This window comes from Equus caballus, chromosome 23 (assembly GCF_041296265.1).
Source record: "Equus caballus isolate H_3958 breed thoroughbred chromosome 23, TB-T2T, whole genome shotgun sequence".
In the NCBI taxonomy this organism is placed as follows: Eukaryota; Metazoa; Chordata; class Mammalia; order Perissodactyla; family Equidae; genus Equus; species Equus caballus.
In genome coordinates this window covers 23,647,774-23,674,734 of record NC_091706.1, presented here as the reverse complement: position 1 = coordinate 23,674,734, position 26,961 = coordinate 23,647,774, and the positions used below count along the sequence as shown (strand labels likewise).

At 41.6% G+C, this 26,961-nt stretch overlaps 1 long non-coding RNA gene across 1 annotated transcript in view; it reads left to right on the top strand.

Moving 5' to 3' along the window:
• Window positions 1-855: 855 nt before the first annotated feature.
• The window catches only part of LOC102148520 (uncharacterized), a 64,340-nt gene continuing 38,234 nt past the window's right edge, over window positions 856-26,961 (top strand). The window contains exon 1 of the long non-coding RNA XR_011431374.1: window positions 856-7,441. This is a non-coding gene — a long non-coding RNA (uncharacterized lncRNA). The remainder of the gene's footprint in view (window positions 7,442-26,961) is intronic.

Here is a 26,961-nt window from a genome sequence, read left to right as displayed (position 1 = left end):
TTAAGCCTCTCCTATTTTCTTCTGTTTACATGACTAATATTATTGTGTTTTATAGAGCTTATCCCAACAAGCCACTCCTTTGTCCCATTGTTTCAGCTCTAGGCCAAAAATCAACAAATGAAGTTTTATCTTTCCAATCTTGGACCTCACCTGCTTGTCATTCAGTTTGTATAGATTGCATGAAGAGCATGTTCTTTTGAAAACAAAGCAAGGATTCATTTTATGACCTAAAAACAAACAGTAACCTTTCTAGAGAGGTCCTGGTCTCTTTTTATGAGTATAGACTGGCAAAGACTCACCTTACTGGGGAAAAAAAGCCTATACTTCCTTGTGGGTTGAGAGCCCAAAGTCCCCTGGCAATAATGCCCCACTCCCTAGCTTACATTTCTTTCATAGTATATAGAATATCCGAGAAGCAGAGACCTGAGCACTGAAAGCACCTGTTGAGGTTATCGCCTCCAAACCCCCTCGACCCCGGACCGTCAGCAAGACCACACCCAAGCCAGACTGAGCCAGCCAGAGGAGAATCAGTCTTGTTTTAAAGGCATACGAAGGAGAACCTTCTCTCAACCAGTCGCATATTTGAAATACCACGTGAGAAAGTGCCTTTTCTAAAAATCCAGCCTATAAAAGTGTTGTCATTTCTTCAATTACTCTTTTTCTTTTCCATTGAAACTAACTGGGTACCCTCTTCATGGAGTCAACAATTTAACGAGCAATAACTTCCTCCGAGGCAGTGGTTCTCTGACTTCAGTGCGTATCAGCATCACCTGCGGGCTTATTGAAAACTCAGATTGCTGGACCACCCCCCCCCCCCCCCCCCCCCCCCCCCCCCCCCCCCCCGCTGAGTTTCTGATTACAGAGGTGGAGGAAGGCTTGGGAATTTGCATTTCCAGCAAGTTCTCAGGTGATGCTGATCCTGCTGGATCGGGGACCACACTTTGAGAACTGCTGATATGAGGCCCAGGGCTAGGAGCTCTAAAGGAGAAATAGGAGAATTAAGAGGCAGAAACAAGTGGATTCACAAGTTAAACAAGTTAACCTCCCTATTAAAAGGGGAGTTAGAGGAGTTAGCCTCTCCATCGAAAATGCGCAGAGCCTATCAGATAAGGTCTTTGCTGTCACCGAGCTGACAAGCTCAAAGTCCTGTGGGAGGCAGACTGCAAACAGTAGTTTAGGATGTTAGCCGTTAACACAGGGAACTGTGAGCACAGAAGAGGAACACAGTGTTCAGGCTTGGTGGCGAAGAGGCCAGGAAGGCTTCCGGCAGAGTTGACTCCTAAAGAAGGGAAGGTATCCAGACAAAGGGGCAGGGCCAGGCTTGGCCTCTTCCAGCAGAGGGACCTGTGTGGAATTAAAGAGGGGCTGTGGAGATGTCCTGGAAGAGCAAGTCATCCAACTTTCCCAAAGGGAAGAGTGGCAAGTGAGGTGGCGATGACAGAGCTGCAGGGGTAGGCAGGGGCTTGATCAAGAAGGAACGCCAGAGCAGGTTTAAGGAGTTTGAGGATATTCTGAAGACTATTATTGACATAGAGTAGAAAGAATGATTTACTAAGGCTCCATATAATGGCACATCAGAGATGAAAAGAGAACAGAGAACACAGCTATCTCCAATCCTTGTACTTCCTTCTCTGTAACTGGGACTTCTCTACCCGATTTCCTCTGGTTTCCAGCTGATGTCAGGGCCTTCCAGACCTTCTAGCCTAGGTGTAGACAAAATTCTCTTTCCTTTTAATTTAGTTGAGAGATTTTGGAATTTCATAAAGGGAAATTTGTAAAGACACTGGGCAAATACAAAACCAAAGGGAACAAAGAGAATAAGTTGGGTCTAGAAGTAAACAGACTAGGCTTCTAGCTCCATCTTTTGCTATCTATACAGACTTGAGTATGTTATTTAACTTCTTGTACCATAGTTTCTATATTTAAATAGAGACCTAATTCCTGACAAGATCCACAAGATCTTACATGTTGTCATCCCTACCTGCCTTTCAACCTCATCTTATATCCACTGATCCTCACTCTTCCTGCTCCAATTATGTAAACCTTTCAATCTTGTGTCTATCATGCTCCTTTCTACTACAGGGCCTTTGTATGTGCTGATTCCTCCATCTGGAAGTCCTCTTCTTCAGTAATTACTACATTTAGATCTAAGGCCCACTCCCTCTAGGAAATCTCTGATCTCTGAATGGGTAAAATCCCTCCTTTTATAGGCTTTTTTAGTATCAGGAACTTTTAGTTGAAAGCACTTCATAGTTGTTATTTGTGTAATTATTTGCTTAATGTTTGTCTCTTCTACTGGATCAGGGGTCAGCAAACTATAGCCAACTTTGGCCTGCAGTCTGTTTTTGTAAATAAAGTTTTATGGGAACACAGCCATGCCCACTTATTTCCACACTATCAGTGTCCACTTTGGTACTACAGTGGCAGAGTTGAGTAGTTGCAGCAGAGACTTTATGGCTCACAAAACCTAAAATATTCCCTGTCTGTCCCTTTACGGAAAAGCCTTGCCAACTCCTGTCCCAGACTACGGTCTCCATGAGAGTGGGGACAGGGTCTGGTCAAGCTTGCTCGCCTCTCTTCAGCATCTGGCACAGCGTCTGCTACGGAGAAGATACACAATGAATATTTGTTTTTGTTTTTTCTCAATAAATACAAGGAGATTATTTAAATATGTATTTTACCAGACTGTTAAAAGGGTTAAATAAGATAATATACATGAAGAACTCAGCAATATAAAGCCAGGAACATAGCAGATGATTAATAAGTATTAGCAGTTTTTATTATTTCAGTTGTTCCTTAATGCATTTTGGTCTTCTCTCTGGGTCTAGACCTAAGCCGTTCCCTGGCCCTGGGCTGAGTCGCGTTCCTGTCCTGCCATCCCTTGTCCTCTGGCCTTGACCTCCTGAGAAAGGCATTTATTTGCATTTTGGGCTCCAAGATTCCTTCCTTGGACTCAGATTCTTGCAATGACTTCTTGACCCCTCGTAGAGATTTCCTTCTAGGATGTTCAGTCCATTTGAAGCGTATTATTCTCGCCCCTTGTTGTAGCCTTAGGGTGACACTCCTTTAACCTGTCCCTGGGGCTTAGCTTCACCAGGGTCATCGAAATGATGGCAGTTCCATCTTATTTTGTGGCCACCTCCTCTGGGGACAGCAGGTAACTTCTTTCTTGTGGTTCCACAGGAGAAGCTGTAGGATTGGAGGAGAGCTCCTCATGAGAGAGCGGTGAGCAGAGGCTCAGGGAACTCAACCTGTGTGGCTTTAAAAGGGAGAGGAAGGAGGGATCAAAGCCCAGCCCGAGGCTGGGCAGCCTGGAGGAGGGAGACTTGAGTAAAACCAGGGGTCAGCCAACTGTGACCGCTGGGCCAAATCCAGCCTGCCTCCCATTTTTCTGTGCCTCTCACATTAAGAATGGCTTTCACCTTTTTAAATGGTTGGGGGGGGAAAAATCAAAAGAGGGGCGCCGGCCCCATGGCATAGCGGTTGAGTTCGCACACTCCGTTTCGGCCACCCCTGGCTGGCCGGTTTGGATCCTGGCGCGGACCTACGCACTGCTTGTCAAGCCATGCTGTGGCAGGTGTCCCACATACAAAGTCGAGGAAGATGGGCACGGGTGTTAGCTCAGGGCCAATCTTCCTCAAAAAAAGAAAATCATAAGAGGAATAATTTGTGACATGTAAACATTATATGAAATTGGAATTTGTGTTCAGAAATAGACAGCAGCAGTTAAGTAGTTAGCATCAGAGACAGTGCGGCCCATAAAGGTGAAAATACTTGCTGTCTAGCCCGTTAGAGGAAGTTTGCCAACCCCCGAGTTACACTACGAGCCTGAGCTGTGGCCGTGCCTTTGCCCTGAGCCCATCAGAGCATCTTCTGTGATCAGTGTCGCAGGACCTCTACAAACCCCACCAGGTCGCATCTCAGGGCACAGCCCAAGGTGCGCCGAGAGAGACAGGGTTAATTAAAGGAATCATTTCTCAAGGAGGTGGAAAGGGATGAGGTAAGAGAACCTCACAGTCTGGTTCAAATGGTGGTCTCACCGCTTAGAGCAGTGGGACCTCGAGCTAGCCTCTTCACTTCTCTCAGCCACCGTTCCCGTATTTTAAAATCTGAATACCTATACTCTGAGATAAATCGTGGTGTTGTAAGGACTGAATCAGCTAATGCATGCAACAATGCCTGGCTGAGAGTAGGCACTCAATAAATATTCACCACTATGACTACGATTGGATGGAATACACCAGCAGAAGAGTTGGCTGTAGAGAGGAGAAAGCCATTTCACTAAGTGTAGCATGTGGAATCGAATAAACAAACAATAGACCCTGGAGACAGACAGACTGGGGTTCAGTTCTGTCTCTGCTAGTGATCCCTGTATGCATCACTGCTGTGTGATCTTAGTAAAGTTGATTAACTTCTCTGAGCCTCAGTGTCACCCTCCCTTCCCTTATGTAACTTATATGTCAACTGGGGACTTCCTACTCTTTGATTTAGGAAACGTTTCCTTATGGTACCACCTGTCGCCATCTCACGTGAAACATATGGGGCTTCTGTTTTACTCTACGCCGACAAACCCATTCAGAAAATTCTCTTTCAGCAAGCATTTCACGAGTTTACTCAGTTTATTGGAGAATTGAAGAGTTACAGTTTTGAGAGTGGGGGCATACTGTGCCCTCCAAACCTCCTCTCTCCTGTTGCCTCTGCCTCTCTTCTTCCCGCGTGAGGGGCCCAGGACTCCCTCGCTTTCTCCACACACTTCCCCATATCCCTCTTTACAGCCCAGAGAGGCTGAGCCACACGTTTTCCCACCAGTGGTTCTGTCCCCAAGAGGAATTCGCCTACCAGCTGCTAAAAGAATAAATTTCCTCTATCCCCTGACAAGCAAAATAGGGATAACTGTGCCACCTCACAAGGTGTTTGTGGAAATTAAGTGAGGTAATGCATCTGCCAGCTCCTGGCGTGTGGAAGACGGTCAATAAATGTTACTTCCGTCCCGTCTCGATTCTTCCTTTGAGATTTGAAGGAGCAAAGAGTGAAGCTGAGAGAGATTCTGAGGTGGGGACAAGGGTAGATAAAGCAGCCAGGAAGGTCATCTCCTTGACCATTGCCCTCCAGGAAAGTAGAAGAGATTCTGTGCCAAGAGAAACTGGAAGAGGTGGAGGGGCCCAGGGCGGAAGCCAGACAAGTCTGGTTTATCTTGGAGTCCATCCAAAAGGGTTTAGTTACTGAAACAGCAGTTCCTCTGCATAAATCATTCAGGTTCTTGAAAAATATTATTAAATCACTCCAGCGTCATAAATAATCCTAATTTTATTAATCTTACCTTTCAGGCCAAGGCGGAGCTCCCGCAAGGCTCCCTCTCCGGAGCGCCTCGCCGAGAGGGGAAGGTCCCCAGGTGGAGGGCAGTCCCTCAGCTGGGGCCTGATGGTATTAGGTGGCCTGCAGTTTAAACTGGCATTCCCTGAGGTTTCCCAAAGCCTTTCAGATTTAGACTCTTTTTAGTAATCTTTCCTTGGGCGTAGGACTCAGAGCGGGAGGTTTATTAGCATGGTTCTGCGTGCGGAGGCATGGGAATTCGGGAATTCCATTGCTTGACTACTTGCGCTTGTCTGATGTCCTGTTTGCATTTGTACTCTTTTTCGTCTTTTTTTTTTAACCACAGAATTCTTTTTTTTTAACTTTTTCCAAAAGGGCTGATAGATGGCTCTCTTCCATTTTGCTGTGGGCCAAGGATGTTTCTCCCCAATGTTGTGAAAACAAATGCCTGTGATTAGTCAATGCCAAATTGCAGGCTAATACCTCAGAGGCCCTTGCTGTCCTCCCCAACTGCCCCCACCGTATTGCTCCCTCTTTTTTTCTAACGGAGGGATTTCTCATAGTTTTTCTTTCCAAAGTGAAGATAAATTGAAGAGTGGCAGCACCTGTTTCTGTTATGTGGCATTGATTCGGGCTAAAAAATCTAGTTTAGGAAACATAGATTTAGTTCCTGTTATGTTAGTCCTCTATGTGTCTTCTGAAAGATTCTTCATTAAATGTTTTGGTTTTATGACTTAATGTTTTCCCCAAATATAAAAATAATTTGCAACACCGAAAAATATGAAGAAATGTAAACAAAAACCATGCATAACATCCTTCTATCCTCAAGAACTCCACTGTTAATGTCTTGGTGCATTTTCCTGGAGTTTTGTTTTCTCTACAAATGTGTGTATGTAGTTACAAACGTGATCCTGTGGAACACACAGTTTGAAGCCTGCTTTTCTACTTAGGTTTCTTTCATGAGTGTTTCCTAGTCAATAAAAAGGCTTCATAAGCACCCGTCTTAGTGGCTGCATAATACTTGTAGTATTGCAGTGCCCTAACCAGCTCAATCATTCTTAGGTTGTTCCGCAGCTGTGTGCAGTTTTTCACCATCTAAATGATGCTGCCATGAGCTTCTTTGCACCTTGTTCTTGCATATCTGAAAATTCCCATAGAAAGTATTCCTAGAAGTAGGATTACTGGCAAAATAGATTCCTGGAAGCTCACTTTAGTCTTTACTGACTTTAGTAAGCCGAGTGTGTTTCATCTTGGATCTGATAAGTGTTTAGTAACTAAAATAGCAAAATGACTGGCTAATTTTTGCCTGTACGGTGGTTTCGTGGTATGGAGCTGGAGGACAATATAATATAATGATGTTGCATTGTAATTATGATTTGGTGATATGCCAAGGTGATAATAATAATAATAAAAGCTAACATTATTGGGTGGTTAATATGTGCGAGGCCCTGTTTTAAGTGTTTTACAGCTATGAACTGATTTAATCTCACTGCAACTCCAGGAGGTGGCTGTATTATTTTCCCCATTTTACAGATGGGAGAATTGAGGGCCCAGAGGGGTGAAACTACAAGGTAAGTGAGTGAACCAGGATTTAAACCCAAGCATTTTGACCAGGAGCCCATGCCCTAACCACTGAACGAGCCTGCCTGGAAATAACCAAGTGGGTAAGATTCCTCACCCCTGCACACTGAGACTGCCTGGCGGGTCTGCCTGCGCTGGAAGGCCGCCGGTGACTCCTCAGCTCGCTGCTGAGTTACGGCTCTCCTTTCCCCCTGGCCTTCTTCCTCCCTTCACTGGCTCTGTGCTGCCTGGCTGAGGGCAGGAGAGAAACCAAACTCCTGCAAAGTACCCAATTCTGTATCTGAAAGGAAAGAGGAATATATATCAGGGTGGCCTCAGGAAGCTGCTTATTGGGAAAGAGAAGGGGGGAAAAATTGAAACAAAACAGCTTTAGGGATTTAAGTGTTTTGTTATGTTTTTATTTTTGCTTTTTGTTAGAGTGTTAGGCTTGCCTCATTAGCAGTAATATTTCCCTTCCATTTTCCCCCAATTCCATTTCCATGGATTCTCAGCTCATCTGATGGCGCAGGAGTTCCTGGAGACACGGAGACCGTGGATTCTGAAGGAGGTAACTGATCATTCTGATCCTGTCCACTGCACATCACCTTGGCTACACATGACCTCCAAACCTCTGTTCAACTTGGACGGTTCTAAAGGCGCCTCATGGAGAACGCTGCTCGGGACTGAAGTCCTGATTAATAGCCATTTTCTTTTGTCCCACCTCCTTAGGTTTCCTTAAAATAATACTGGTGTTAGAAAAGACTACAGGAGGTGATTCTATTTCGGTAAAGTCAACTGGTGCTGTGGTGAAACAAAACACAACCACCGCAGCAAAAAATAAACACGGCAGCAAAGCCATCCGCTTCACCTTCCTCCTTCGCGGGTCCCTTAGGGAACCCCGCCAGAGCGCTTGCCTGTGTTCGCACTGGCTCGGGTGGAAATGTGCACAACTTCGAACAGCACCCGCCGTGAACCAGGGAAGAAAAGAACCACAGAACCTTTCAGGGAGTGCTGCCAGCATAGACGTCCTCCCAGGACATTAGGTCTCTGCAGTGGGGGCCTCTGAACAGCCAGAAATATGCTTTAAGTGTCTGCTCTGCCTGGACCTGGCATAGAGAGTGTGCAACCAATGTTTGCTGAATTGCAGTGGGCTCTGTTGAGTTAGAGCGGGGGGAATAGGAAAAGGTACAAATAGAGATGCTTTTTCCTTTTATTTTGAGATAGTCTAACGCTAATTAAGTGTTTACTATGGGCCAGGCACTGTCCTAAGCACTTTCTATGCATTATTTCTTTTAATTCTCAAAACATTCCTATGAGCTAGGTTTTTTTTGTTAAAAGGACTTGATTCTTTTTTTTTTTTTTTAAGATTTTTTTAATTTTTCCTTTTTCTCTCAAAGTCCCCCGGTACATAGTTGTGTATTTTCGGTTGTAGGTTCTTCTAGTTGTGGCATGTGGGACGCTGCCTCAGCATGGCTTGATGAGTGGTATCATGTCCACACCCAGGATTTGAACCGGCAAAACCCTCAGCCATCGAAGCAAAGCACGTGAACTTAACCACTCAGCCACAGGGCCAGCCCCAAGGACTTGATTCTTTTTAGAGCAGTTTTAGGTTGACAGCAAAATTGAGAGGAAGGTACACAGATTTCCCATATGCCCTCAAACCCCTACACACTCATAGCCTCCCCCATTAGCAACATCCCCCAATAGAGTGGTACATTTGCTACAATTGATGCACCTCATGGATACCTCATTACCACCCAAAGTCCATAGTTCACCTTAGGGTTCACTCTTGGTGGTGTTCAATCTATGGATTTGGACAAATGTCTCAAGACATATGTCTGTCATTATGGTAACATACAGAGTATTTTCACAACCCTAAGAATCCTCTGTTCACCACCTATTTGTACCCGAAGATAGGTTATTTTTAATATTTCCGTTTTATAGATAAGGACACTGAGGCTGAATGACTTCCCCAAGGTCATAAAGCTAGCATGGGGCAGATTGGAACCTACACAGTCTCTCAAGCCATTGACACTCCCTGCCTCTCAGATCGAGGACCCTAATTTTCTGTGAGAGGTTTATCTATGTAGCATCCTGAGGAAAAATTACAATGGAGTTTGTACCCTAACAAACATATATATAATATGTTTTATATATTTATATATTATATTTTATATATTTTATTACAAAGAATATTATTTGCATCATTAAATCATATATGTAATTATATGCATTTCTACAGATTGATCAGCGATATAGTAAGGCTAGTTTGACCAATGTCTTATAATTAGTGAAGTATTTTTAAACATTTTGAAGGTAACGTGCATGCAGAAAAATGTACATTTCCTATGTGTACAGCTTCATGAACTTTCATAAACTGGAAACTAATGTATCCACCCTCTCAGAACAAGAAACAAAACATTACCAGCGCCCAAGAGACCCTGTCCAGTCTCTCCCTTCCCCAGGGGTGACCTCTGTCCTGACTTCCAAGTCTTGGCTGTTGTGAATAATGCCGCAATGAACATAGGGGTGCATGTATCTTTATGCGTTTGTGTTCTCATGGTCTTTGGATAAATACCCAGCAGTGGAATAGGTAGATTGTAGGGCAGGTCTGTTCTTAATTTTTTGAGGAATCTCCATACTGTTTTCGATAGTGGCTGCCCCAGTTTGCACTCCCACCAGCAGTGTATGAAGGTTCCCTTCTCTCCACATCCTCTCCAACACTTGTTGTTTCCTGTCTTGTTAATTATAGTCATTCTGATGGGAGTGAGGTGATATCTCATTGTAGTTTTGATTTGCATTTTCCTGATAGCTAATGATGTTGAGCGTCTTTTCATATGCCTGTTGGCCATCTGTACATCTTCTTTGGAAAAGAGTCTGTTCAGATCCTCTGCTCATTTTGTAATTGGGTTGTTTGTTTTTGTTGTTGTTGAGATGTATGCATTCTTTATATATTTAGGATATTAACCCCTTATCCTGACTTCTAACACCACAGATTAGTTAGCAAAGGGAAATTTTTAATAGGGGAAAAATTATGAAAGTTCATCAAGAATCCTCAGTTTCCTTGAGGGCCTCTGTGATCTCTAGTTGGCCCAGTTGCTCAGAGGCCCTAAAAGCAGTTAAGAAGTAGTAAAATAAGAGGTCAATTCCACATTAGAAGATAGACTTTAGGGCCGGCCCCGTGGCACAGTGGTTAAGTGCGCACATTCCGCTTTGGCAGACTGGGGTTCACCGGTTCAGATTCCAGGTGCAGACATGGCATCGCTTGGCAAGCCATGCTGTGGTAGGCATCCCACATATAAAAGTAGAGGAAGATGGGCACGGATGTTAGCTCAGGGCCAGTCTTCCGCAGCAAAAAGAGGAGGACTGACAGCTGATGTTAGCTTAGGGCTACTCTTCCTCAAAAAAAAGAAATAAAAAAGATTAATCATTGAGTTCAGTCTCCTTGAGCTCACATCACTCCAGATCCACTTCCTTTGTTGTTGTGGAGATCCAGAAGCACCCCTTCAGATAATCGTGAGAGTGAAATGGGAAAGGGGAGGAGGTTGGTATGCACCTATCTAAGCAGATTTGTAAACCAAATGACCAGCAAATTACTGCAGTCCTCCCTTATCCAAGATTTTGCCTTCCAGGGTTTCAGATATGCATGATCAACCATGATCTGCAAATATTAAATGGGAAAAAAAAATTGTATGATGAGGTTGCCAAAATCTCCAGTAACTTTTGTTACAGTCTGTTATGATAATTGTCCTATTTTATTATTAGTTATTGTTAATCTCTTACTGTACCGAATTTATAAATTGAGCTTTATCACAGGTATGGATATATAGCAGAAAGCATATTTTATGTAGGGTCAGTACTATACGTGGTTTTAGGCACCCACTAGGGGTCTTGGAACAAATCCCCATGGATAAGGGGGGACTGTTGTAAAGGGGAATCTACGGTAGGGTTTTATGTACAGATAAAAACATCCAGTATACTTTCTAACATTGAAGAATTATACTAGCTGTATTGTCGTGTTTGGAAGCTGCTGAGTCTGGCTTGTAAGAATTCTTGAGGAAGTTGGGGTGTGGGGGTAGCAGCCATGTTGGTGCAGTGTGGCCCTTCCCCGTGTTAACTGATTGGACCAGAAGCAGACATCTGACTCAGGGCCAGCCGATTAGATCCTCTCTCCCAGGAACTCATCACTGGAATGAAAGGGTGCTAGTTAGTGTGGTCTGATCTCTTAAACCAGGAGCACACGAACTCTGTGACTGCAGAGAGAAGGAAGAGGTGCTGAAAGACAGAAATGAGGGCCATGAAGACAGAGACTGAAGAAGAAGACAGAAGATGAGAGGGATGACACTGGAGCAAAGTAGCGATTGGCTGCTGCGGGTTTTCTGATTTAGTTCCTGTTCAACCCATCGTGAGACCTAGCTGTGCCTCTTCTTCTGGCGCTCCGTTAGATACTCTCCAATCTTTATACTGTAACCTTCTCCACTATTTTGATAATGCTAACCTGAAGGGCTTCTGTTATGTCCTGCTGCAGCTACAATGGCTATGTAACAAATCACCCCAAAATTTAGTGGTTTAAAAACAACACTTATTTTGTTTACAAATCTGCAGTCTGAGCAGGACTTGCTGTCAGCTTGTTTCTGCTCCAACTTGGTTTCATGGGTGGCAATTTGAAGAGCAGGGGCTAAAACTGAATTCTTATGTATGCCGAGTACTTGGGCTGGAAGACTCAAGGAGAGGGGCCTGGAAGAGTTGGGCGGCATGGAAGTCTCTCTGTTTCTCTGTGGTGTCTTCATCATGGTGGCTTCAAGGCAGAAGGGTTTTCACTGGGAGGCTCAAGGCTCCATAGGCACAGGTCCCAAGGAGAAAGGGCCAGGTGGAAGCCATATCATCTTTTATGACCTAGCCTCAGAAATCATGCAGTGTTATTTCCACCTCATCCTATTTGTGGGGGCCAGGTTCAACGGGACCCTACATATCAATGAAGGAATGTCACCATCACATTGTCTGAAGAACATGTGGCCAGAATGTTTACTAGTGTGGACATCTTTAGAAAATAGAATCAGTCACACTTGTAAGCAAAAGGGCCTTTGTTAACACATGGAATAACCCCTAAAACTCAAAAAGGTATTAGAGTTCCCAGAAAATTATCAACATTGTGATGGAAAATGGGTTGGTTGGTGGGTACAATGAGAATTCTTTCTTTTTTTCCCTACTCTGAATTAATGAACATTAAATTTATTCATAGGTGTTCTCACTGGGTTCTGCTCAGTAAGCAGCATTTTAAACACGACTTGTCTCCTTGATTGCTATCTTATATTTTATTTTATCATATAATTAGGCACAGATCAAGTTCAGTTCCCTTGTTGTGTATAGCAAAAAGTTTCTGGTCATTTTATTTTATTTTTTTTATTTTTCTTTCCTGACGAAGATTCACCCTGAGCTAATGTCTGTTGTCAGTCTTCCTCTATTTCGTATGTGGGTCACTGCCACAGCATGGCTGCCAGTGAGTGGTGTCGGTCCGCACTCAGAAATGGAACCCAGGCTGCCAAAGCAGAGCACGCCAAACTTAACCACTTGGCCATGGGGCTGGCCTCTCTGGTCATCTTAATTTTAAATGTCATTCGTAAGCATATCCTTTCTTGCTTGGTGAATGAGATTTTCCTTCCAACTGGACCCTTCTCATGCTTTTAATAAATAATGATGCAGGTTTCCAGGGTCTAAAATACTCCTGAGCTGTAAAGTAGGCACTGCCGAAAGATGTATTAACTCCTTCAGGCCTCCAAGGTGCTATTTAAAATGTTATTGCTTCATATCCCATAATAGAAGCTTGAACCTTATTGATGGCCTTTCTCTTGATGGCAGGGGCTGGGGGACTGTGAAGGCCAGGAGAGGAAGAGTTGGTGAACTGGAACAGGAAGCTGAATTAACTCTTTCAGCAAGGCTTAGAAGAGAGGATTTTAGTCTTATAAACTCTAAAGCCCAAAAGATACTGGAGCTTTCAGAATAAATCAGTAGCTAAGGTAGTGTTATTAGATGTAATAATTGCTGGAAGGATGAAATCCTTGTCAGTGCTGCCTGAAAATAGTACATTCTATACTTACTCTATGGCAATGCTTCCAATACTGTACTGAAGTGAACTATTAAAATATGCACATTCTGATTACATACAGAAAATTTCAAATTGTCATCTTTTTATTATTAATAAAAGGTCACTCAGGTTCATATAAACATCCTCAATTCATAAGTTCAGCCTGTTATTTGAAATATGGAATAGAAAGATAAGACCATTGATGGTGAGTTTTTAAAGTCCTGCCTATAATGATGAAGGAAAATGCATGGGTTTAGGGACAACCTGGATTATAGGTATATTTTGGATCCTATACAACTAGTGGTCAGGCAAATGTTTAACAACTAGCTCTCCAGTGGGGGAAAAACCCTGACTTTAAGTATTTGCCAATTTCTGTGGTGAAATATTTCCACTATAACTGATTTCCCATTTCCAATATGGCATCACAGAATGTAGAATTGTGAGGAGATATGCTCAGTTGGCTCTTGTGAGCTATGTGAGCCAGTCCTACACTTTACTGTTTACAATTTTTGGAAAGCCCATTGTATGATTCCTGGATAAACCTTGATATAGTACTAGAGGAAAACAAGACAAATTTTGGGTGGCAAGTCCTGTGGCAGAGACATTCAGTGCTCATTGAATCTCCTTTCACTCCCCTACATTTCTTGTTGGCCAATGGACTGGAAGAAGAAGAGATGGAAACATGTAAATTTGGTATGCAACTCCCCCATCCGTTCTGCGCTTGACAGTGCAAAAAGGACGTCACGTGTTTCCAGTGGTGTAGATCTAAGATGATGGGATCTGTATCAACATGGTTCCATAAATGTCTGTGTGGAGCCCAACTCCCATTCACCAGCACTGGACGTGTACCATGCTTTAGTTAGTGGTTGCTGCCTAACAAGCCATTGCATACAGAATGGCTTAAAATGATAATTTGTTGTTAATCTCACAGTTCTGTGGGTTGGCTGGGCTCACTTAGGGTTGCATGTGGTTGTACTCGAAGGTGCCTGAGGCTGGAGTCCTTGGGAAGCTTGACTAGAGTTGAACTGAAGATGGCTTCTTTGCTCAGGTCTGGTACCTCAGTGCTCCTCCACATGGAGTCTCAGTCTCTAGACATCTCTATGTGGCCTCTCTTTGCAGTAGGATGTCCTATATCACGAGTGACTTCAAATGCAGAGGCTGTCAGGATTTCCTAAGGTTTAGGCTGGACACTGTCACAGTGTCGCTTTTGCCACATTTCTTGGTTAAAGTGAGTCATGGGATCAGTGCAGAGACAGAGTGGGAGGTGACCATACAAGGATGTGACTACCAGGAGGTAAGAGTCCTTGGAGCCCTCTTTGAAGATTAGCTCCCATACCACAAGAAATAAAAGTTTGTTTTGTTAAGCCACTTAGATGTCAGGGTTAATTTGTTCCCTTGGCAAAACCTAGCATAATCTGACTAATCCAGAAATTGGTACTGTATTAGTGAAGATAAGGTAGGCTGTGCTGTAAAAACATGCCTCAAAATCTTAGCAGCTTAACACATGGTCCTCTGGGGGTCTGATGGCTCTCCAGGACTGCCACCTTCTGGTGGTGACTCAGGGGTCCAGGCCACCTGAATTATGTTGTTACACCAGCTGCAGTGTGCCTTCCAGCTCACTGGGGCAGGAGGAAAGAGGACAAGAGGAACTCATAGCTCTTACATACTTATTGGCCAGAAGTACTCACATGCCCCTTGCCCCAACTGTAAGCGGGCTGGGACATTTAGGAGAGCACATGGATATTTGGTGATTACCAAATGTCTCTGCCATAAAGTCATGTGGAGCTCTTTGTCTCTTTTGTTTGTCCTCCCTTCCCTTTCCCCTCTATAAGAAATTTAAGAAAAAGAGAGAGTGGAGTGGGGAGGAAGAAAGGAAGCAACGAAGGAGTGAAAGATAGATTCAAGCAAGCTGGGAGGGAGGGGAGGAAGAATAGCAGATGGGATTTACAGGATGTAAAATATGACCACTAAATCATCAAGAAAACAAAACTATTAACAGGTCACTAAAAGAGGCTTTCACTGTGTTTTTATCCTGTTTTCTTTTTAATCAGTAATGATAAGGAAACTAAACCAGATTAAGTGCTATCTCTTTGGAGGTACAAAGGCAAACAAGGGGAAAGAAGTGATTGAAGAGCACTTCAGAAAGCTTGGTACATGCAAATCAGCAGGCCTGATTACTCACGTCCCAGGGCACTTAAGGAATTGGCAAATGTAATTGCAAGACCACCAGCTTTTATTAGAAAAGGAAGGTTGGACAGGAGGAGGTCCTGACAAGTGGAATCAGCAGATGGAGTACTTGTTTTTTTAAAACAGGGAAAGGCATGACCATAGTAATTATAGACTAGTCAGCTTATCTTGGATACCTGGGAAGATACAAGAACAAATCATCAAACAATCAATTTGCAACCACCTAGAACAGCACAAGGTACTGGGTAGTAATCAACATGATTTTGTGAAGTACAAATTAGGCCAGACCAATTTAATTTTATCTATGAGAGAGTGGTGAGCCTGGCAGAAGAGGGGAAAGCAATACCTACAATTGGACTTCACTAAGGTGTTTTTTTTGTTTTTCAATTCCACCCCCTGACATTTTTAGCATCAACTCTCAGAGAGGATGCTACCTGGAACAACAGTTGAGTGGGCATGACTCTGGAAGAGGCACTCAAAGTGGTGAAAACAAAGATTCTGCTCCAGGCTGACAAGGTTATTAATAAGATTATTATTATTATTTTTATTTTAATCAATTGATGTGGACAAGATGACAGTAGAGAAGAAGGTGTTGAGCTGCAAATAGCGTTCTCCACCCCTGATGGGAAATACGAGAAAAGAGGAGTTGTAAAAACAAATCTAAGAAGTCCAAAAGCTAAGTAATGTGAGATCCAGAAAGGGAGAACAGAGAAAATAGTAAAAGAGAAATTACATAAGAAAATTTCTGGGAAAAGGACATATGTCTTTACATTAAAAGAGAACCCCTAAGGGCCAACTACAATAAATGGGGAAAATAACCCAGTTGGACACAACTTTGTAAAATTTTGTAACTCTAAGAATAAATAAAACTTTCTAAAAGCTTCCAGAGAGAAAAATTAGGCCACCTACAGACGAATGAAAATTAAGCACCCAAATTCTCATTAACATCTCTAGCTGCTGGGGGGTAATAGAGTAATCCTTTCAGTTCTGGGGGATATTGAATTTGAAAATAATTTTCATATTTGGCCAACCTATCAATCAACTGCAAGAGGAGAATATAGGCATTTCATATAAACCATCACTCAGAAAATTTACTTCTTAAGACCCTTTCTTAAAAAATTACTTGACTATGTATTCCAGCAGAATGAGGAAGTTATCTAAGAAAGGTGGCAAGGGACCTCACACAGGAAGGAAAAGTAGAGTATGAGACAAAATCATTCCTTTTGGAGCAGGAAAATGAAGAGCTCCAAAGGGAAGGACTCTAGGGCAAAAGAGAACTCCATGGAGTTCAGAGTGTGATTGAGAGAAGAAAACAAAAACAGAAATACTTGGGTATAAGATAAAGTATGTATTTAGTCAATAAAAAGATAGGCAATTAAGAATTCCAGAAAAAACAAAAAGCTAATTGAGAATGTTATAGTCCACTTTTGAAGAATAAGCGTTTTATGATTTTCGGTAACATATGAAGTATGAGAGAAAGACTAGTACATGGTGCCAAAACCTCCTTCTTTGAGTAGGTGAGGGGTTATGACACTGCTGTTGTAGAAAAGGAAATGGCGATCCTAACATGCTGTTTAGCTCAGCAGTGCACAATATTGTTGTAGTCTTAATAATGTAAGTACTCTGATTGGGTTTAAACTCTTACAGTCAACCTAAGGACAAAGAAAGGAGGTCCTGGTTATTTTGCAGAATAGAAAAGCAGACATTAATCTTCATTATATAAAAGTGTAGCCAACAGATGGTGGGAAGTGGAAAGTGAAGAAAATATGAAGGGAAGGATAGTATACCTGCAGCTTCTATAATGGGAAGTTAAGATACTGACTCAAGGTTTTAAAATGAGAAATTGAGGCATTATGTACTATTTAAAGTTACAAGGGTAACCACAACAAAACTTAAAAATAGCGATTTAACCACCCAACACTGGGAGGAGTTGGGAGGTAAATGAAGATAACATAAATTGGCTAAATTCTCATCTTTTGTAACTGGAAATAACCAAGAAATTGAAAAGAGGAATAATTTTCCAGACACTTCATATATTCAAAGTATTCATAATTCATGAGTGATTTTCCATAGGCATACGTGTAAGGTCATGGGAGTTCAACCTTAGAGCGCAGCTATCAACAAACTCTAGCTTAAGGCCACATTATGGTGCCATTGATCTTGCAGCCATGGCATTTTTTTCCATTCTATTATTGATGCCCAGTTACAAGATTATATTTGCAAACTTAAAGTTGGGGAAGGACTTTAACTTCCAACTTAAATTTAAAAATATGCTCTTTTAAATGTTCTCAGAATTATCTCTAATATTTCACAGAATACTTCATAGCATAGTACATGGCCATGTGGCCTCTTTATACTGTTTATTACATCTAACTTCTGGTCCAAAAGAATATATGCTCAGAATTGTTTTTGCTCCCACTGAATGAAAGCTTAGATGACCTTGTTACAGGATAAAAACTATTTTAAAATTATAACTCTGAAAATTAAAATAACATAAAAGCCACTTGAATCATTTCTAGATGTTCCCATGCCCTGAAATAACAGCATGGTTCACAAGCTACTGTTAAATTATGGCAGGTGCAAGTAAAACTGCCGTAACCTCGTAGGCGAGGTCTAAAAACTCCAATCACATGACATTTGGAGCCAATTTAGTGCAAAGTTAATGAAATGACCAAGGTGAGCTGACTGCAAGAGGACAGGAGCCAGTCACCAAACTCATCCTGTCCAAATTCCCATTATCTAGGAGTGTGTAATTACAAGTTCCATTGTACTTCTGATTACTGGCTAAAGTGGCCTGCCACGTAGCCACACAGATAAACACAGTTGCCATACACACTGCCTCCTAGTCTTAACTTATGCAATTCTTGATTACTCTTGGCAGGAGTTAAACTATTTCAAGTTTTGCACAAAATTGATACCTAAGAGGCCAATTACACTATTTCAAATATTCATTGTTCTAACTTATCTAAAATATGATCATATTGTAAAAGCATAGTATTTATTTTTAAAAATTCGGGGATATGGGGCGGCGTTGTTTACAACCAGAAGAACTAAAAGCAGAAATGTTTGTGATAGTGTTCACAGGAGATGGGCCTGGGGCTGCTGAGGAATCATCACAAGCTGCTTTGTGCCATTTCACCCAGACTTTAATTTACTATGAGGTTCATTTACTATTATAACACACTAAGTATTGTATAATAGTAATTAAATCCATAGAAACAATAACACTTACCTCTCTTAATATTTCTCAAAGAGCAGTCCATACCATACTTTTTAAAAATGCAGACTCCCTGGTTCCAAACATAGTCCCACTAAATTTGATGCTCTCTACTGGGACCCAGGAATCTGCACTGGAACCATTGGTTTAGGCACAAATCTTATTACAGGCTCAGTTGTACATCCTCTTCGAGTATGTTTCAGGGTTGAGCTGCTTGTGAGACCATCACGTGCTGTCTTGCCTTCCGTGGTGGTTACCATATCCCAGCATCCTTCCTTTCATCTTTTTTTTTTTGAGGAAGATTAGCCCTGAGCTAACATCGGCTGCCAATCCTCCTCTTTTTGCTGAGGAAGACTGGCCCTGAGCTACCATCCGTACCCATCTTCCTCTACTTTATGTGTGGGACGCCTGCCACAGCATGGCTTTCCAAGGGTACCATGTCCGCGCCTGGGATCTGAACCAGCGAACCCCGGGCCGCTGAAGCAGAACATGCAAACTTAACCACTGTGCCACCCGGCCAGCCCCCCCCTTCCATTTGTTTACCAAGATGAAAAAAAAAAAACTGGTCTTATCTAGAGGAGTAAGAATTCTTTTTTTTTTTAAGATTTTATTTTTTTCCGTTTTCTCCCCAAAGCCTCCCAGTACATAGTTGTATATTCTTCATTATGGGTCCTTCTAGTTGTGGCATGTGGTACGCTGCCTCAGCGTGGTTTGATGAGCAGTGCCATGTCCGCGCCTAGGATTTGAACCGAGGAAACACGGGGCCGCCTGGAGCCGAGCGTGCGAACATAACCACTCGGCCACGGGGCCAGCCCCAAGAATTCTTTTCAAGATCCTTTAAGGTGTGCCACATCTTGAACGTAGAACAGCTAAGAAAATCTTAAGTTTTCAAATTCATGACAATGACTAGTTTCTCAGTTATTTAGGGAGAAACATTTTGAGACTGTCTTAGTATCTTATTTTGGTGCTGATCATTTTTTCTCACTCCCGTGACTGCAGGAATATTGATCTCAGCGTTGCTTTGACCATTAATGAATTATGATGGCAATAAGCAGACACACACACCTCCAGCCTCCTGGGAGCTTAATCTTCTGCTACGAGGTTTGCATTTGTAAATCAGCACCTGTGTAATCTATATTCTAATTATTTGTTATTCTCCTTTAATTATATAATGGTAGTGGTGCATTTGTAGCTGGAGAGCAACCAACTGGAGAGTCAAAGAGATTATTAAAATATTGACTTTAGATTAGAAGCCCAAAAGGAAACACGGCTGGGTGTGTTCCTACTCACTCCAGTGTGATGGTTCAGGGACAGTTACTTCCTTTCATGTCAAGGAAAGTCGGATCTAAAAAATTAGTATGGAACTTGCACCTTAAAAGCACTTTTAACCTTAAGTCTTTCCTGGGTCACATTTCTTTTGTCAGCATCTGCTTCACCTCCTCTGGCAAACACCATTTTGCTTGGCAGGTAATGCATTTTTACATTCTATACTTTCTACTTTACAGTGTGGTTTAGGGCATTCTGGATTACCTAGTCATTTCCAGAAAACTTCCTTTTAGCATTTTGGTAACTTTTAATTTTGATGTAATTTGAAATTTATGGAAAAATTTTAAGAATTGTGCAAGGAGCTCCCATACACCATTTGCTGAGATTCATATTTATTTGTATCTTGCACCATTCACTCGCTCTCTTTCTAAGAGTCCATATTGCGCACAGTCTTTCTTTCCTGAACCATTTGAGAGTAAGTTGGAGACATTGTCCCTTTAACCCCAAGTATTTTGGTATTTTCCTAAGAAGAACATTCTCTTTAATAACCATGGTTGTTTTTAACATGGATATATTGTATGCCACAGTCCAAATTTAAATTCAGATTTTCTCAATTGTCCCAGTGATATCCTAATAATTAATTATAAGCTCCTTTTTCCCCCAGACCAGGATCCAGTCCAGGATCATGCATTGTTTTGAGTTGTCATGTCTCCTTTGTTTCCCTTAATCTGGAAATTTTTCTCAGCCTTTGCCTTCTTGACACTTTTGAAAGACAACAGATCAATACTCTTTTTTTTTTTTTTTTTTTTTTTTGTCAAAAGCCCTTCATTCTGGTTTTAGGGTTTCCTCATGTTTAGATTTGGGTTATCTACTTTTTGGCAGAGATACCACTGAGATAATGTCATGTCCTTGTCAATGCCATATCAGGGGCACCTGCCGTACATTTGTCCCAATATTGGTGATGTTAGCTTTGATCACTCGGGTAAGGTGCTTTCTCCACCATAAAGTTACAGTTTTTCTCTTGGTAAATTACAAGTGAATTTGTCAGTATCCTGACACATAGGATATGTTCTCAATATCCTGTATCTAAAATTTTTTCTGACTACTTTAGCATCCATTGATGACATTCTAACTCCATCGTTCCTTCTAGATTTATTAGTTGGCATTTTGCTGTAAGAGTGTTTCCTTCTCCCCATTTGCTTATTTACTTATATAAGTGTGGACTCATGGATTCTTACATTCTTTGGTGGGTTATAATCTATTACTCTCAATGTTTTTATTTTGATGCTCAAATTTTCCCAAATTTGGCCAGTGGGTGGCCCCTCAAACTGGCTTGTCTGTCTGTGACGTGTTTCCATGATGCTTCGAAGCACCACCTTACTTTCTGTATCAGCTGCCTCATCTTGTATTTTCTCTGGCCTATCCCTGGAATTTACCGTTTCTCCACTGAGCCCCCGGGTAAACTTTGGTGAGAAAATTGAATTTAATCTTTTATGTCTCCCTTCCCTATCCTCTTCAGCTTTCAGTAACCTGTCCCATTAGTCCCTGCTGTGACCATGATTTTTCAGTATCTCTATTTAGAGAGGAAATTCGGATAAATTCGTTTACCTTACAGCTGTTTCAGAATGACTGCATTACCTTTCTCAGAGTTGTCTGCATTTTAAAAGAGGAAACCAGGGGGCTGGCCTGCCGCCCAGTGGTTAAGTTTGCATGCTCTGCTTCGGCAGCCCACGTTTCACCGGTTCGGATCCTGGGCATGGACAGGGCACCACTCTTCAAGCCATGCTGAAGCAGCATCCCACATAGCACAACCAGAAGCACCTACAACTAGAATATACAACTATGTGCTGGGGAGCTTTGGGGAGAAGAAAAGGGAAAAAAAAAAAGAAGATTGGCAACAGATGTTAGCTCAGGGCCAATCTTTAAAAAAAAAAACAAAAGAGGAAACTAGTTAGAAAGCAGTGCTCTATAAAAAATATTGATCATAGAATGTTACTGCTGAAGGAGACTTTAGATCCCAGGGTCACAAACTTGGCCACCTTCAGGACCTTGGCAGTTAGCATGAATGTGTGTGAGAAAAGGCCATTGGTGTCAGCAACAGAGAGTGGTACAGACTTGGCTGAACTGGAAGGTGCAAGCCCACCTAATAACGTTTAAATTAGAATAAATAAGTAAACACTGGGCAGACCAAGCAAAACTTATTTATAGTCCTTATTTACCAGAGGGCCTCCTCTTAATGACTTTTGTGTTAGAGTAAAACTAAACTAGTGGTTTTAGCACTGTGCTTGGAGGAGCCACCAAGATGCTTTATGGAACTTTCCTGAGGGCTGGGACGCTGTAGACAACTCCACTCTTGACCTCCCTCTCCTCTGCAGCCAGAGCCACTTCCTTGTTATCTGTTTGATGTGATAGGCACTGTGTGAGATTCTGTTTGGACGAAGGGATCTGTGGATTTTAAAACAAGTTTGAAAACCGTTGATTTAGCCTAGCCCCCTCATCTTGCACCGAAGCTGACTGAGGCCATCCTGGAATAACCAGTATTACCACCATTGTTCCTGGCAGAGTTAAGCCTAAAACCCTGCTCTTCCAACGCCTGGTCCAAACCCCCTACGCAAAGTTACTGATCTAATGGTGGAAAATTAGGTGCCAGTGGAGAGGCCGTCCTACTGTCAGACCACATACACAATAGAACATCTCTGAGTAAAGATGTCCCTGCTTGACAGGAAGTACACAGCCTTCCATGCTCTGAAGATAAATATTCATCCTGATTTTAGAGCTCTATAAATTGAATGTGTGAATGAATAGTTAGGTATAAAAATCAGGTGATCGGACAATTTAGTCACTGATTGGCATGTTAAAACAATACTTTCATCCATAGGAGATATTATTTCTAATGAATATATCAGTAAATTTTTCAAGTATAACTCTTAAAACTGCTGCAAGATTTTCTGTTAATTGATAGAATGTCAAAGAATAGTTCCTTTTCCATTCTTGTGAAATCATCCTTTTACTGTTACAAAGCTTTTAATTTCTCCAGTTAAAATTTATCTATTTTAAAGAAAAATGGTAAGATCTATTATAAATCGTTATATAGACATTATAAATCATTTTAAAGACAACTGTTTTAGTCAATGTCGTATTCTACCACAACCTCTAGTTTTATTACAGTACAACAACAGCTGGCAAACTCTTGCCTAAGTAATTCAGTTTTTAAACTTTTAGCCTTTTTCTATACAACGCTTAAAACTGGAATAATTATCTGAATACTCTTGCAAAATCAGTTTAAAATTCTACATCTGTTTTGTCTTTCAAACAAAAGTGAATTTTGGATTTTTTTCCTTATCACATAATTTATCACTGGATTTGTTGCTTTACTAAACCAGTTTATTATTGGACATGTGAATTTTCCACTGTTTTTGTTAATTTTCATCGTCACAGGACTATATGCATAATTATGCTATTTCATCTAGAAACAGTTATTAAATGCTCACTGAGCTCATGGATGTATTCCACTTACTTGTTATTCTTTCTTTCCTTTCTCTTCCCTTCCCTTTTCTATCTTGAAATTCTTTACCTTTTAACCCTCAGAGGCAGGTTGTAGGGAATAGACTTTGTAAAATACGGCTATTGCTAGAACTAAATAAAATAATGGATATGGAAGCTCCTAGCATGGTTCACAACATCCTATATTTACTTTTACTTTTTTTTTTTTTTTTGAGGAAGGTTAACCCTGAGCCAATATCTGCCACCAATCCTCCTCTTTTTGTTGAGGAAGATTGGCCCTGAGCTAACATCCGTGCCCATCTTCCTCTACTTTATGTTTGGGACGCCTGCCACAGCATGGCTTGACAATCAGTGTGCAGGTCCACACCTGGGATCTGAACCAGCAAACCTTGGGCCACTGAAGCAGAACATGCAAACTTAACCACTTGTGCCACCAAAGCAGAACGTGCGAACTTAACCCTCCTTTTACTTTTTTTGTCCTTTAAGGAATTCTGCTTTGACAAGCTGTCTGACAGGTGATCAAAACTGCTGTGCTGGGCAAAATTCTACTTTCAATAAAATGAAAGCCTATGAGAAACTAGGCATGGCTCTTTTAGGGGTTACATTTAAATTACAGTAGGATTAATAGTTTTGCCAAAGGAGGAAGCAAGACAGTGTGGTGTGAAGGAAGGCTCGTTTGTCCTGAGACACGGGATTGCGACTCAGTCACTAACCCACAAGGTGACCTTAGTCACCTTGCTTTGGAGCTTCAGTTTCAACTGTGTCAGGATGTGGGTGATCTCCGGGGCGCTTTTTCTTCTAAAACCTGATGACTCTAAAAATGTAACACTTTTAAAAATGGATTTATCTGTGTGTTGAAAAATGTCCTGGAGCACGTACAGCAAGGTGCTCACTCATGCTGGGTATTCCTAGGTGACGGGATGAGCGATGACCGTGTTTCCTTCCTTCTTTCTTCCTCCCTTCCTCCCTCCTTCCCTCCTTCCTTCCTTGTCTCAGTTCTTCTTTCAGCAATTATTTATGGCACCTCCCATGAGCCAGGCACTGTACCCAGGCCCTGGGATACAAGAGTGAACAAGAATGTCTTGCTCTAGCATTCATAGAGCCTACAGTCTTTTTATCTGTATCTTTTTTCCCCCTAAAAAATGTCAAACATTTGGAGAAGCTGAAAGAGTAGTACCATGAATATGTGTATTCCCTAGATTCACCAACTCTTCACATTTTTCGTTCTCTCTTTCTGTATATATACATATGTGTGTGTGTATATATACACATATGTTTTTCTGAATCATTTGAAAGTTGCAGACACCATGCTTCACCCCTAAGTTATTTAAGAGACATGTCCAAGAATCAATACACTCTCATAAGTAACCATAATACCATTATCACACCTAAATTCGGTAACCTCCCAAATGAGCACCAATCCTATAGAATTCCATGTCTATTCCATATTCTGATTTCCTTAATTATCCCAAGAATGTCTTTCATTGCCCTCCCCACCTCAATCCTGGTTTACCAATCAAGGTCATACCACATTTGGTTTTTATGCCTCTTATAGTCTCTTTTAATATAGAACTGTACCCCACCTTTTTTCTTTTCTTTTTTCAGTATGGTATACTTTTTGGTGAGGAAGATTGGCCCTGAGCTAACATCTGTTGCCAATCTTCCTCTTTCCTCTTTTTTTTTCCTCCCCCAAACCCCAGTACATAGTTGTGTATCCTAGTTGTAGGTTCCTTTAGTTCTTCTATGTGCGACGCTGCCTCAGCATGGCTTGATGAGCAGTGCTTGGGTCTGTGCCTAGGATCCGAACTGGCAGACCCCAAAGCCACCGAAGTGGAGCATGTGAACTTAACACTATGCCACCAGGCCAGCCCCTCAACCTTTTTTCTTTTTAACAACTGAGTTTTTGAAGAGTCCAGGCTAATTGTCTTGTAGAACATACAAAATTCTGGATTTGTCTGGCTGTTTCCTTGTGGTGTCCTTGAACTTCTGTATTCCCTGTATTTACTGTAATCTAGAAGTAAGGTGTAGAGGTTTGATTAGATTTATGTTAAAAGTTCTTGGCAAAAGTATTTTATAGATGAAGTTGTGCTATCTAGTTTAAGTTTTCTACAAAGATCATTAGTATTTAATGGCTATGAAATAGAAATATATTTATATTCCAGGGCCTGGCTCCGTGGCCGAGTGGTTAAGTTCATGCGCTCCGCTGCGGCGGCCCAGGATTTGGATCCTGGGCGTGGACATGGCACCACTCGTCAGGCCACATTGAGGTGGCATCCCACATCCCACAACTAGAAGGACCTGCAACTAAGATATACAACTATGTACGGGGGGCTTTGAGGAGATAAAGCAGAAAAAAAAAAAAGAAAGATTGGCAACAGTTGTTAGCTCAGGTGCCAATCTTTAATAAGAAATATATTTATATTCCATAATACGTCATTGAAATATAATGGGAAAAGCAAGAGTTTTGCCAGCAGAGGCCTGGACTTGAATGCAGGTTCCGTACCCTCTAGCAGCTTGACCAGATTAACTAACCTAGTAGTTTAGCTCTCCACAAAAGACCAGAGAAGACAGAATCACCCCAGGGCAGTTCATTCCTCCACTCCACTCTGGTATTTTTTTAAAAGGAGGGCTCTTTTGTAGCACCCTTCATCGTTCTCACCCCCACCTCAGGCTTAAATGCCACCAATTCTCTGTACCCAGTGTCCTTATTCGACAAATTTGAAAAATTTCTTCCTTGAAACATTGTTGTAAGAATTGGAGATTAATAGTAATATATGTAAAGTGAACAGCGCAGAGTCTGCCACGTAGTATATGCTCAACATACCACCACTGTTATTCTGATTACAGCAGTATTTGCAAAACAAAACAAAAGAGAGCTTGGAAAGGGATAGGGAAGTGGTATGGTAGAAGAGAGAAGAATATTCCATTTCTAAGTAGTTACTTCAGAAACCTTCCAGGAGTGTTTGTGCTGGTGCTGTGGCCTCAATCAGTGTTCAGCTGGCCCAGGCCTATGACACAGTGATTATTAACTGTCTGCAGCCCTTACGGTTTACAGAGCACATCCACGTTCATTACGCCCTCTTTCTTGGAGATCAGATGTGCTTAATGCTTAGGCCGAGGACACAAAATAATCAGTGATGGAGCTCACATTAGGAATTCTGATTGTAGAACAGATTTCTTTTGCTAAAAATGTACAGCCTGGAACAGAAACCAAATGTCTGCTTTCTACATTCCTGACCAAGGGACTCTTTCCTTATGGTGTAGGTTACTGAAATGCTTCGTTAAAGCTCTTGGAGTCTATTTCAGACTTGCAGCTCCTCATCTGTCATATTTTATCTGCACTAGTTCCTGTACTGTCGTGTGTTGTCAGTCAGCCATAAGGCTTTAGTTATTTCTTGCTCTCTGCTCTAACAGAGAGAAGTACTAGTTAATGAACCTGAATTAACACCGTCATGCATATTAAAAAGGCATTTGAACTTCTTAGCTGTACTAATTTCCTTGTTTAAATTCTGTAGCATTGGGCAAATTCAAGATTCACCCAAAGATTGGCCTTTGTTATTTGAAGGAGTTAGAATTGGTATTTCTAAATGATGACCTTGATATTTTACCTGGTAATGTATAGTTCTTTTTTGGATAAGAAAAGCATTGCTATTTTAAACAAAACCTGACTATCTTTGGTTTCACAAACTAGTGTAGCATAGAACATCTTAAAGGAGATGACTTATTCTTTACTGCTCAGCTCAAAATATCTTCTGATTTCTTTTTTGATTTCTTCTTTGTACCACAAGATATTTGGAAATATATTTCTTAATTTCCAAATATTTGTGAA